At 31.6% G+C, this 11,844-nt stretch overlaps 1 long non-coding RNA gene across 4 annotated transcripts; it reads right to left on the reverse strand.

Moving 5' to 3' along the window:
* Positions 1–4,671: 4,671 nt before the first annotated feature.
* On the reverse strand, positions 4,672–9,956 carry LOC141678976 (uncharacterized). 4 transcript variants are annotated; one of them, XR_012557984.1, is made up of 5 exons: positions 9,673–9,956; positions 9,516–9,578; positions 9,049–9,139; positions 8,904–8,968; positions 4,672–5,361 (listed from the first exon to the last, which is right to left on the reverse strand). It is a non-coding gene; the product is annotated as an uncharacterized LOC141678976 (long non-coding RNA). The 4 variants fall into 4 exon arrangements; XR_012557985.1 differs by having other exon boundaries at positions 8,904–8,971; XR_012557986.1 differs by lacking the exon at positions 4,672–5,361 and adding an exon at positions 6,121–6,215.
* Between the last annotated feature and the right edge of the window lie 1,888 nt (positions 9,957–11,844).

Genomic DNA, 11,844 nt, shown 5'->3' on the forward strand with positions numbered 1-11,844 from the left:
TTTTTATTTTCTTTTGTGTCCTGGTACAGGTTTCGGTAGAGGAGATCCGAAAGATTTGGATGATGATGGATATCGCAAGAGCTCGCCTATCACAATAAAAAATTATTTATGTTTTGGGGGGATTTGTTCCTCTAATATTAGTTGATTTAACTCATAGTTCTGAGCATTGGGCTACATTTGACAATAATGTTGAAGGTCAATTGTGATACTACTAGTTTCTCAATTGGTGTAAGTTTGATTGCTCGAGATGTCATTATTATAAATTTTATATAATAGAATTTTGATACTGTGCTTTAAGCGATCTGAAAAATGGCTATTTGTTTAACTTATTTTTTGGTTGACCATTGGATTAGTTGACAATTTGGAGGTTTGTTCCTGCTTCATTCCGATGTTTTAATAGATTTTTCGCTTGTTCGTAAACAAAAAACTAATATAATTTTCATAGTTGGTAAATCAAAAGTAATTACTATAAAATTATATGTTAATAAAATTACTAAAAGATTAACACTTCAATCTCTAACACATCTCAAATTGAAGGTTTTCAGAAATTCAACTATTAGTAGTTACAAAGTCAGATATACCTATGGTCTCAACTTAATATACTACTCATGTTGAAACTCCAAGACTATCAAATGCCGATAAGCCAAAGTTAAGGAGGACACCAAACCCACCTAAGCCAAGATTTGAAAGAAATAGAGATACAGGCTATCCAAAAAATGGAGTTTATATCTTATATCCAAATATGAAAGTTTATGTCCTTATAGCAAGGAACAACCTCCACTTGTTATTAACCGGAAATTACATCAAGAAGACATATTACATGCGTCCTCAAATTTCCATTTTCTAACAATTTAAGCAGCGCCTGATCAAAAATAGTTATATTGGACTTTCACCCATGAGTGAATAGGTTCTCAAAAAATAGATTTATTGGGCTATCACCCATAAGTGAATATGTTCTCAAAAAATATATTGTATACTAGTTCAAGTAAATATGTATTCAAGTCAATAGACATGTATAACTGCTGATAGTCGATGTTTTATAAATCCATCAAAAGGTGTTATATATGTACCTAAATTAGTATGCTTTAATTTTAAAACCGATTCCGAAATAAAATATGTATAATGTGGCGGCGTCTAATAAAGTTAAATAAGTCTATTTAAAAAAATAACTTCTTTTCCTTTCTCAAGTTTAGAGAGTCAACTCGCATATCTCTTTTTCTCTCTCAAGTTTCGAGAGTCAACTCTCGTATCTAGGATTTTAACCGCAAGTTCTCGACTTTCCCGTCCTTCATCTCTCTTGCCCTTCACTCTAACATGCACTCTTCCATTTACCAGTTTTTTTATATAAAACCGAGATTTATTCCTTTTTGGATAAAATCTTGTTGAGTAACTTATTATCAAGTTTGTTAGTCATGCCCTTCGTTTTGGGATATTATTGTGTTATTTTTTATTTTCTTTTGTGTCCTGGTACAGGTTTCGGTAGAGGAGATCCGAAAGATTTGGATGATGATGGATATCGCAAGAGCTCGCCTATCACAATAAAAAATTATTTATGTTTTAGGGGGATTTGTTCCTCTAATATTAGTTGATTTAACTCATAGTTCTGAGCATTGGGCTACATTTGACACTTATGTTGAAGGTCAATTGTGATACTACTAGTTTCTCAATTGGTGTAAGTTTGATTGCTCGAGATGTCATTATTATAAATTTTATATTATAGAATTTTGATACTATGCTTTAAGCGATCTGAAAAATGGCTATTTGTTTAACTTATTTTTTGGTTGACCATTGGATTAGTTGACAATTTGGAGGTTTGTTCCTGCTTCATTCCGATGTTTTAATAGATTTTTCGCTTGTTCGTAAACAAAAAACTATTATAATTTTCATAGTTGGTAAATCAAAAGTAATTACTATAAAATTATATGTTAATAAAATTACTAAAAGATTAACACTTCAATCTCTAACACATCTCAAATTGAAGGTTTTCAAGAAATTCAACTATTAGTAGTTACAAAGTCAGATATACTTATGGTCTCAACTTAATATACTACTCATGTTGAAACTCCAAGACTATCAAATACTGATAAGCCAAAGTTAAGGAGGACATCAAACCCACCTAAGCCAAGATTTGAAAGAAATAGAGATACAGGCTATCCAAAAAATGGTATTGTTGGGATGAACTCAGATTATTACAAATTTGTGAGTGGAAATATCATTACTGAACTTACAAAAAAAGGTCATCAGATTTTGAAAAAAATTAGAAACTGCACTTTATTGAATCTGTTCCGGCGAGGCATAATATATTGTTATTGGATTTACCAAAACAAAAACCATTTGAAAAGGAACCAAGAGATAGGCATGGGTTTGGAGTTCCTAATGCTAAAGTATAAACTGGTGGAGAGATGTCAATTAGAGATCCTTATCATTGATAAGTATGAAGGAGATGGGACCAAACAAATGTTCGGTTTTTTCTTAAAAATGGAGGAGTGTTCAAAATCAGTGATGTTGATGTTCTCAGGAAATCATGGAAGAAGTTGTAGTAAAATCTTTATTTACTTGAAGTTAAGAATGAGACTATAAAAAGTAGTCAATATTAGGTCTTAAAGTATACTGTAGAAGGGGGTGAATACAGTAATAACAATCAAATAGATTTAAAACAAAATAATATGAAGAATAGTTTTGTATTAATAATAAAAATTATCAAGCAATTATAAAGTACTCTCTCAAAGAATGAATATATACATTTGAGAGCTGGTAGGTTACATGAATGATAATAATGTTAAGATACACATATATTGTAAACCTAATATGTGCTTATATACTGTACATATACACAATCAACCTAATTGATATGATATACATGAATAAGAAATCCTAATATATATCATATTGTTGATTGATACAATTAAGTAAAGTCCTACACCAAAATATATCTCCAAATATTATCTCCTTAACATAATCAATCTTCTTCTGAAATCCTGCTTTGATAGATGCTGATAAGTAAACTCTGATAATATACTCTAATCCATCAAATACTGATATGGAGATAAACACTGATATTCTTCTATTGCAGAACTGATGGCAAACTCTAATAGTAGACCCTGATACCATCAATTATATTGAACAATAAAAAAATTCTTAATAAGAAAATCTCAGATAAAAAGAAGATCAACTCAGATACAAAATTTGACGGTGCACATATTCCAAAATTTATGTCACATGATGATAAGAAAAAATAGATGATCATATATCTGAAAAGTGATACTGATCTAGAACTAAAGGAAATGTAGAAGAAAATGATCCAGACTCTAGCTGCCCCTTAAAGAAAGCTTTTTCTTGACATTTATGAGATAGCTCCTGGACATTTGGAAATTTCTGCGATGTGTTGGTAAATGTACATAAGTATTTACTGAATATCTGTACTTTGCATTAAGATTTTAGTTTTGTCTTCATCAAATGGAGAACTTGCTTATATGTTCATAACGTATAAGTTAGGGGATATTGATATGTATCTTTGATGCTGTCAGAATCTATTATCAGGATTTATCTCAGGAGATTATCAGAGTCTAACAGAAGATGACATCATTTAAGTTTATCTATCAGTATTTGTCATCAGCATTTATCTATTAGAATCCCTCTATCAACAAATCAGGAGATTATTGATTCAGTTTGAAGAGATAATATTTGTAAAGATATGTCGGGTCCAATAAATCAGCTAAGGTAGTTATCATTCAGCTATCATATTACTAGATATACAGTACAAGAAAAATGTCAATAAACATCAGTTAAAAAGCGATGTCTATGAAAACAGAAACCGATGTCTTCGTGAGTGATGTTAAAGACCCCCCCCCATTTAACATCGATTTTAAACTGATGTGAAAAAGAGCATATAACATCGGTGTTCTGTATGAAACCTATATTTATATCTTGATGTTAAATTTTTAATGCACATATATTATTTATATATTATTATAATATGATATTTTTATTAATTTAAACATATGCCAGACAAGAAAAATGTTTCTCTTTACCCATTAAACTGATGTTACTAATATCGATAACATTGGTTTTCAAGCAAAATCGATGTGAATTGAACCTTTAACATTGGTTCCTTACCGGGAACTGATTTCTAAAGGTACCGAACTGATGTCTATAAGAATTAACAACATCATTTCCTTGTGGTAAACCGCTGTGTAAAGTCATATTTGACATCGGTTATCTGTTTTTAAGACTTTATTGTTAGAGTGTTTAACATCGGTTTTATTCGGTATACTGATGTCAATGTCCCACTAAAATTGATGTATTAAGCTTTGATATACATCATTTTTTTATTTTATAACAGATGCTATAGTGTTAAATTAACATCAATTTTAATTAAAATAAATGATGTTAAATGACTTTGTTTTAAAATCAGTTGCTTTTTATAAAATGATGTTTGATTACTTGTTTTATTCTTGTAAAATCTAAAAACAGATATGCCAAAAAATTGCCAAAACGAAAAAATTGCCAATCAAACAACCAAATTAAGCTTCCAATATTTACCAATTGTCATATTTTTCCAACCAACTTGTAGTACACATCTAAACATCCAGATTAACATCCACCAATCTCCAAACATCATAAACACCAAAATATATATCCTAACATAGTACTAGCTAGTACAAAGTTTTAAGTCTAACCACCAAACATCAAATACTACTAGACATTCATCCATAAATAGAAATTTCATATATCCGGTCACCTCCTGGCCGTCTAATCAGATGAACATAAATTAGTTTGCTACATTAATAGATTACTTCCATAGGAAGCTTGAACACTTTATACTGGATCCCGAACTATTTGATTAAGTTACAATAACAATAGGGTGATTATGACCATCTTGAAATAGTACTATCACCAAGAAAAGAACATATGCAGGAGCACGTAAAGGAGGAGAGGACCGAGAGGAGAGAAGGTTCAAACAATTACCCTCCATCAGGGTGGTCGTGAAATATTTTGTCAAATGCACGACAGATGTGACGCCCTCCAAACCCGGGTCAGAAGTTTGGGGTCCACACACACGCCTTATTTATAACCTGCTTATAACAATAATAAAGATAATCATAATATGCAGTGACCCTACTTACCAACTACCACAGATCGCAACAGGTTAAAGTATGCACACAAGCCACACATCTACTTATATTACATACCGTTCAAATCCCAACTATTCCAAACTCAAAACTGAGTATTAAACATTATTACAAACTTTTACAGACTTAAATTATCCCAAAAGAAGCCTACTAGCTCAGCTCAATCAACCTGAATCCCTAGCTCTCGCACTGGACTGGGGATCCGCGGTACCAACTAGTTCCTTCTTAACTGGAAAAGAACATAAACAATATCGCACAAATGAGCTAACTAGCTCAGCAAGTCACAATGACAAAACTGAGAATAATGATCATCAAGTGAACATGATTATGATATCAAGTGAACAATGGATTATGATTTAGAATTGGATATTATATTTTCATATTAAAAATCAAGGTTAGGCTGCTGATCAGTCACGCACTAACCCCGAGCAAAGCACACAACACTGCTCCAACTACTGGATCCAAGGCACACATTGGCCTAACTTGACCATTATATGGTCTGACCACGAATCTGGTCCACAATTTTATAAAAACAATCCAATTCTAACATAATAACAGAATAAGCAATAATAAGCAATAACCAGAATCATTAACAACATTTGATGTTCCATAATAAAATGGTTTTAATCTGCATAAGGATCAACAGAGTATTTTTAAAGTTTGGATGCTAGGTAATGAAAGAATTTGATAAAATGAATCAATGTTTCAGGGTTTCAAGGATTTGGTCTTCCACAGCATAAAATACAAAGATTTGAATGTGTAAGCAATCTGGTTCAGTGTTCAATATTTAGTTTGTGTGAATTTGTGGAGAAATATCGTATACTTGAGGTTCGTGTTTTGGGTATACAACAATCAAGGGTATAGAAAGAATAAGGTTCATGGCTCAAGAATAATAACTGTAATCAGGGTTTGGGTTTCAGTGCTTCAAAGCACATGCAATATCAACAAGACTATCAAGTATTACAATATCTCGAGAAAGTTCAGAACACTTGCCTGGTATTAGCTTACTATCCTGCACTCGCTTCCAATCACAATCGTCTTACTCCTCAACTACCTGTTTTCCTTTCCTACGTCTTGCCTCTTCTGCTCACATATCATAAGCATCTATCAATAATCAACTCAAATGATTCTATTCAACACATACTTCTATCTACCCTTCGTTTCACCCAAATCCGATTAACGGATTGAAAGTTATGCAATAATCAAGTAAACGCCGAATATATAAACAGATAGTCAATCAACAAGTTACGTATAACACATAATACATCACGTAATCAATGAAATATTGTTTTATAAAGAAGTCTCGGGTCATAAATAGGCTTTCTGGTATTTAAAATGATTTTTAAAATATTTTTCGGAATTAAAACGGGTCGTTGGATCAATTTCGGGTTAATAAACAGGGTTCGGTTGGCCAATTTTGGCTCCGAAACAATTTTAGAATAATTATCGAGCCTTAAAAATAATTTAGAATAATATTTTAAAGCTCGAAACTATTTTTCGGAATTTTTAAATCATTTGTAAATAATTAAATCTAATTAAGTAATTAATTAAAATCAATTAATAATTAATTAAATCAATTAATCAATTAATTTTCAAATTAATTGACCAATTAATCAATTAAAAATTAACTGAAATTAATTAACTAATTAATTCAGATTTATTTTTGAATTAAAAATAATTTTCGGAATTAAAATACTAATTTTTAGAATTTACAGAAATTAAAAACGAATTTTTTTATATTAAAAATAAATAGGAAATATGATTTTTAAACATTTTTAAAACAGGAATCCTAAATTTACAAACTCTGGAAACTTCAGGGACCAAAATGCATCGTTTTCAAAACTATAGGTACTAAACTGTAATTTTCCAGCCCCGTCGCCGGAAAATACAGGGGTGGCCGGAGAACACGTTCCCGGCGTCCTCACCCCACCAACACCTCCAGATCACATCTATACTTTACCAGGAATTCAACCATGCCAACAAATCGTTCTAATCATCCCTGAGTTGGCCGGAATTTGGCCGTGAAGTTTGCCAGTTTCCGGCGAACTTCGGAAAATTTCAAAAGACAACTCCCTTCTCTACAGACCTCGGTGATTCATGAAACTTATACGACTAGATTGCAAATTTCACAGAGAATACAATCCACTATATCACAACATCAATCTATTCCAGAATAAGAAACCCTCAAATTTCAATTAAGAACATTCATGCGGGTTATAAACCCTAATTTTGAAATTCGAAAATTAAACCCACTTTTGAGCATGTTATTGAACTCCAAATCAGACGTAAAAATCATCAGGAAAACAAGCTCTACAACATGCAATCATCAAATCATACAAATAATCATCCGAACAAAAATTCATATTTTTAATAAATTTAATTCGAAAATAAATAAAATTATAGAAAATAAACCTTGATTTCTACAGTAAAACGAAGCTCAGAATCTGGTAGAACACTTCAAATCCTTCGTTTTGGTTACTCAAGCTTTGAAAACAGAGATCAGTAACGCCTTCGTTTTACTGTTTGATTCTTAGAACAGTTTATGTAATTAGGGTTTTTCTCTGAAAATTATAAAATTAACTATCTGCAAATGATTTTGATACGAAATAAAATACGGTAAAAGGCTATTTATAATTACGGAAAATTAGTATCCCGTTGGATCAACCCGGATATAAAACGGTACGTTTATTTATAAAAACTAATCCAAACGGTATCGGTTTTCGGGATAATTATCCAAACCAGTACAATTTGTACTGCGGTCTTGGTCTCAGCGTCTGGTTACACGTACTACGAAGTGATAATTGGGATAGTTTAATAAAAAGCTCCCGTTTATCGAAAATACAGGTTTTATTGATTTACCGAAACAAATATTGTATCGAAAATGTTGCGCCGGGACCCGCGCAGAACAAACCGCACGCCGGATCGAAAAACTCGAAACATGGAATATGCTCGGAATATTACAATTAGGTTAGGAAGGGGTTCTCGGAAGAGTTTCGGATTCCAAAAACGTAACAACGGGTGACGTCGGTTGGTTCTCGTTTTTATAAAATAGGTTTTAAATACTCGGAAAAAGATTTTAGAAATTTCATATGATTCTTATAAATCCATAAATCAACATAAAAATAATTAGGAAGATATGACAATTATCTATGTTTTATTTTGGACATATAAAAATTAAAATACTCAATTAATATTATTTTTGAATATCCAAGTACAGATAACATTTAACAATTAACTCACAGAATAGATATTGAACACACATAATAATTATTTAATAGCAAAATAATCACACGATATATCCCGGATATTACAACAGAGCTCCAAGTTAGTGTACAACTGGGCCTATCAATAAGAAAAATCTTGTTAAAAATTGAATTTAAACTTATACACAAGTATTAGAAAATTAGAAGAGTTTTTTTACCCTAGCATCTATAGAATTAGGTCTACCAAGATGATCTAACTCTGCTTCAAGATCATCAAATCTATTACTTATCATTAACATAATACCAGGAATACGAGCCTTAATAATGGTCTCTAATTGCTGAAAAAAATCGAAGGCAAATGTGAGTAACCATCCTAATATGATAACTGAAACTATAGAATCATTTAAATAATAAAGACCTTCAACTTTTTGTTAAATTAAAAGGCTGAAGTTTAAGAAATAAAACTTGATTGCTTTGGTTAATAGGTGTCTATGCATATTTACCAGCCTCCACAGTGTCAGTCACTGAGATTTAACCAGTATGAATCTTATAGAAGGAGAAAACTTACATATAGTGCATTTGTTCATTTATCCATAAAATCAAGCTTTGTTAACACGCCAAATGTCCTTTCACCTACTAAAGGTATTTAGTTATATAAATAATCTATCTACATTTTATAGAAATGGCATGGGTAAATATGAAATTACTTGTACCTTTGGGATCAACTTCTCGAGCAAGCTTCATGGCATCAGATGTTGCAACATATTGATTAGCAGGAGTTATCGCTAATATAATGCAATTTGGCTACAAACAAAAACAAGTTTACATTAATAATAATTTTTAAAAAAATTATAAATCAAAAGGCATAAGTAATTAATACATACTTCTCCTGCAATACGGAACAGGTGAATAAGGTTACCTTACTATTTTTTACAACGGTATGCTCATGATGTCTCTAAACAAGAACAGAATGATGGAAAATATCTGGTTCAAATAGCGTAACATTATTCTAATGATATGTATCATTTTTACTATGTTTAATATATTGTACTTTGTTAATTAGTTTCTTCGGGTTTATAATAAATTCTTCAAAATAATGATTTTATATATAAACGCTGCAAGAAAAAGATATAGAAACTTTTACTTAATTGCATAGGAAGTGATTGTAGATGATTGTTACCTTCTCCATATATGAACGAACCAAATACTCTATTTCTTGAACAATACCATCCGGCTGCCCCATCTGTCAAAAGTCAGTTTAACATAAATATTTTTACACAGAGAAACTTGCAAAATATATGTGTGCAACACATGAACAAGAAGTTGAGGTATTATACCTACAGCAACCTTGGTTAAACCAGGTAGATCGATCAATGTTGAATTGACAACTGTTACAATAGAATCAAGGCAATTTTCTGTTATAAAACAAGGTCATTAGAGGATGGGCAAAAAACTTTTTACATAACAAAATTTTTTTAACATAAATATGATAAATGAGGTTGTTAAGCAATAGTTCCAATCTAGCAACTTTGCGAAAGCCTCTTCAGCTCCTAATGATTTACTTCTTGGGAGGGGTAGAATAATGCTCATTTGCCAAAAAGCATTGAAGAGTATTTTTGTGACACGTATGGGAGTGTGGTCTTCTGGATGTTTTTAACACAACAAGATATGGGGCCTGTTTGGCCACAACTTATAAGTAACTTAATGACTTATAAGCCCGTAAGTACTTATCGAGGACTGTTTGTGTACCTAATTTATAAGTCGGATTTTCAACTTATAAGCTGATAAGTTGAATGTTAGTAATGACGTACTTTTTCTCAACTTATTTTGATTTTTTGCGTTTTTATTAACTTTAATTTTTAAAAATATATTTTTAAATGTTAATCTAATCTAAAATTCATGAAATAATATGATTATATTTAAAAATTATTTATTTTGATTTATTAAATTAAAAAAATTCGGACTTATAAGTGAAATTATCCAAACACTTATATAACTTATAAGTATTTATTTACTTATCACTTATAAGTTACTTATTCATTTTAAGTCATAAGTTACTTATTTTAAGATTTCCCAAACGGGCACATGGTTTACTATAAGTTTGACTTATGAGCATATGTGGCATACAAAAATGATTACCCAGATATTGCACCAACAGAGTGGGGAGAAAATATACATGTTTTTTTGTGTTATTGCAGTAAGCACTCTATTGTATAAAAAAATCCTTAAAAACTAGAAAAGATTGATCATAGCATCCCATTTTTCACAGATAAAAAGGAAAAGAGCCACCACTGGTGAGTAAATGTGACGGTCTCAACGCCGGGGTCAGAAGTTGACGTCACTAAGAAAATTAAATTAAAAATATAACGCAAGCCAATCATTTTTATTTTAATATAAATAATTCCTGCTCAAGATCTTTTTCCAGGTTCAAGCATAATTTAGGTTACACACTTATTACAACCCAACTTATTTAAAATAGCCTGACATAACTGTTATTCTACAGCAACTCACAGACCACACTTGGTCGGACACAACACACTCAGAGAAGCTCCACACATGAGGAACTGGAAACTGGCCCTTACCAAGACAACAATATCTCCTAGGCATCTGCAATGCGAAAATATACAAACATATTTGCAACAGTGAGCGATCAATCACTCAGCAATACCACTATATGAATATTAGTCAAAACAGTTTATGATAAACAATTGTAAGAACATAAATCACAACTTGTTAGTAGAAAATAAGTAATACAAGTGTAAATAGATGAAAACTGATGAACTGATGAAAACTGGATATCAATACCTAGCATGCTCTATAAAACATCTCATTATCTGTGTTGTGTAAATACCAGAATTAAATTTTAGCATGCTACTTTCATTTTCAAATCTTCCGTTCCATCACAGGAACCATAAAACCATTTGTCCCGTTATGGGGACCCAAAATCACTTGTTCCGTTACGGGAACCATAAAACTACATTCAGATATAAAAGTATTCGATGATCCCTGGTGAGACAGCTGATCATGATATCTCCATAGGACAACTCTATCTTGACTATCCTATGAAATTTGTTCCGGAACTCAGAGACTAGCTAGGTCTCTGTCACGCTGGGCTGGTGGTTATAATAGGGTGCGCAACCACTTCGCCTCTTACGCTCTCTTCCTGGCCGTTACGGGCCCTTGCGCACACTCATCCAATTATCTGATCAATTTTATCCAGTTTTCCAAACCACTTACCTCTCTCTTTTCAAAACAATTCTATCACAGCACACCTTCCAAAACATTTTCATTTTATTTAAAGTTTAGAGATAGGTAATTTCAGAAGTTACTTTCCCCCCAAAACAAAAGTTAATAAAACAATTTGAACACAGGAGATACGTAACTTAAAACATTTATGTTCCATTACGAGATTAAAATATTATCTATTCATATATACTGAACCATAAAAGAATGGTCAGGGGTACTTGCCTCAATACGCTTTAACAACTATTTCTGGCTTGCTTTGCACC

Source organism: Apium graveolens, chromosome 8 (assembly GCF_009905375.1).
Source record: "Apium graveolens cultivar Ventura chromosome 8, ASM990537v1, whole genome shotgun sequence".
In the NCBI taxonomy this organism is placed as follows: Eukaryota; Viridiplantae; Streptophyta; class Magnoliopsida; order Apiales; family Apiaceae; genus Apium; species Apium graveolens.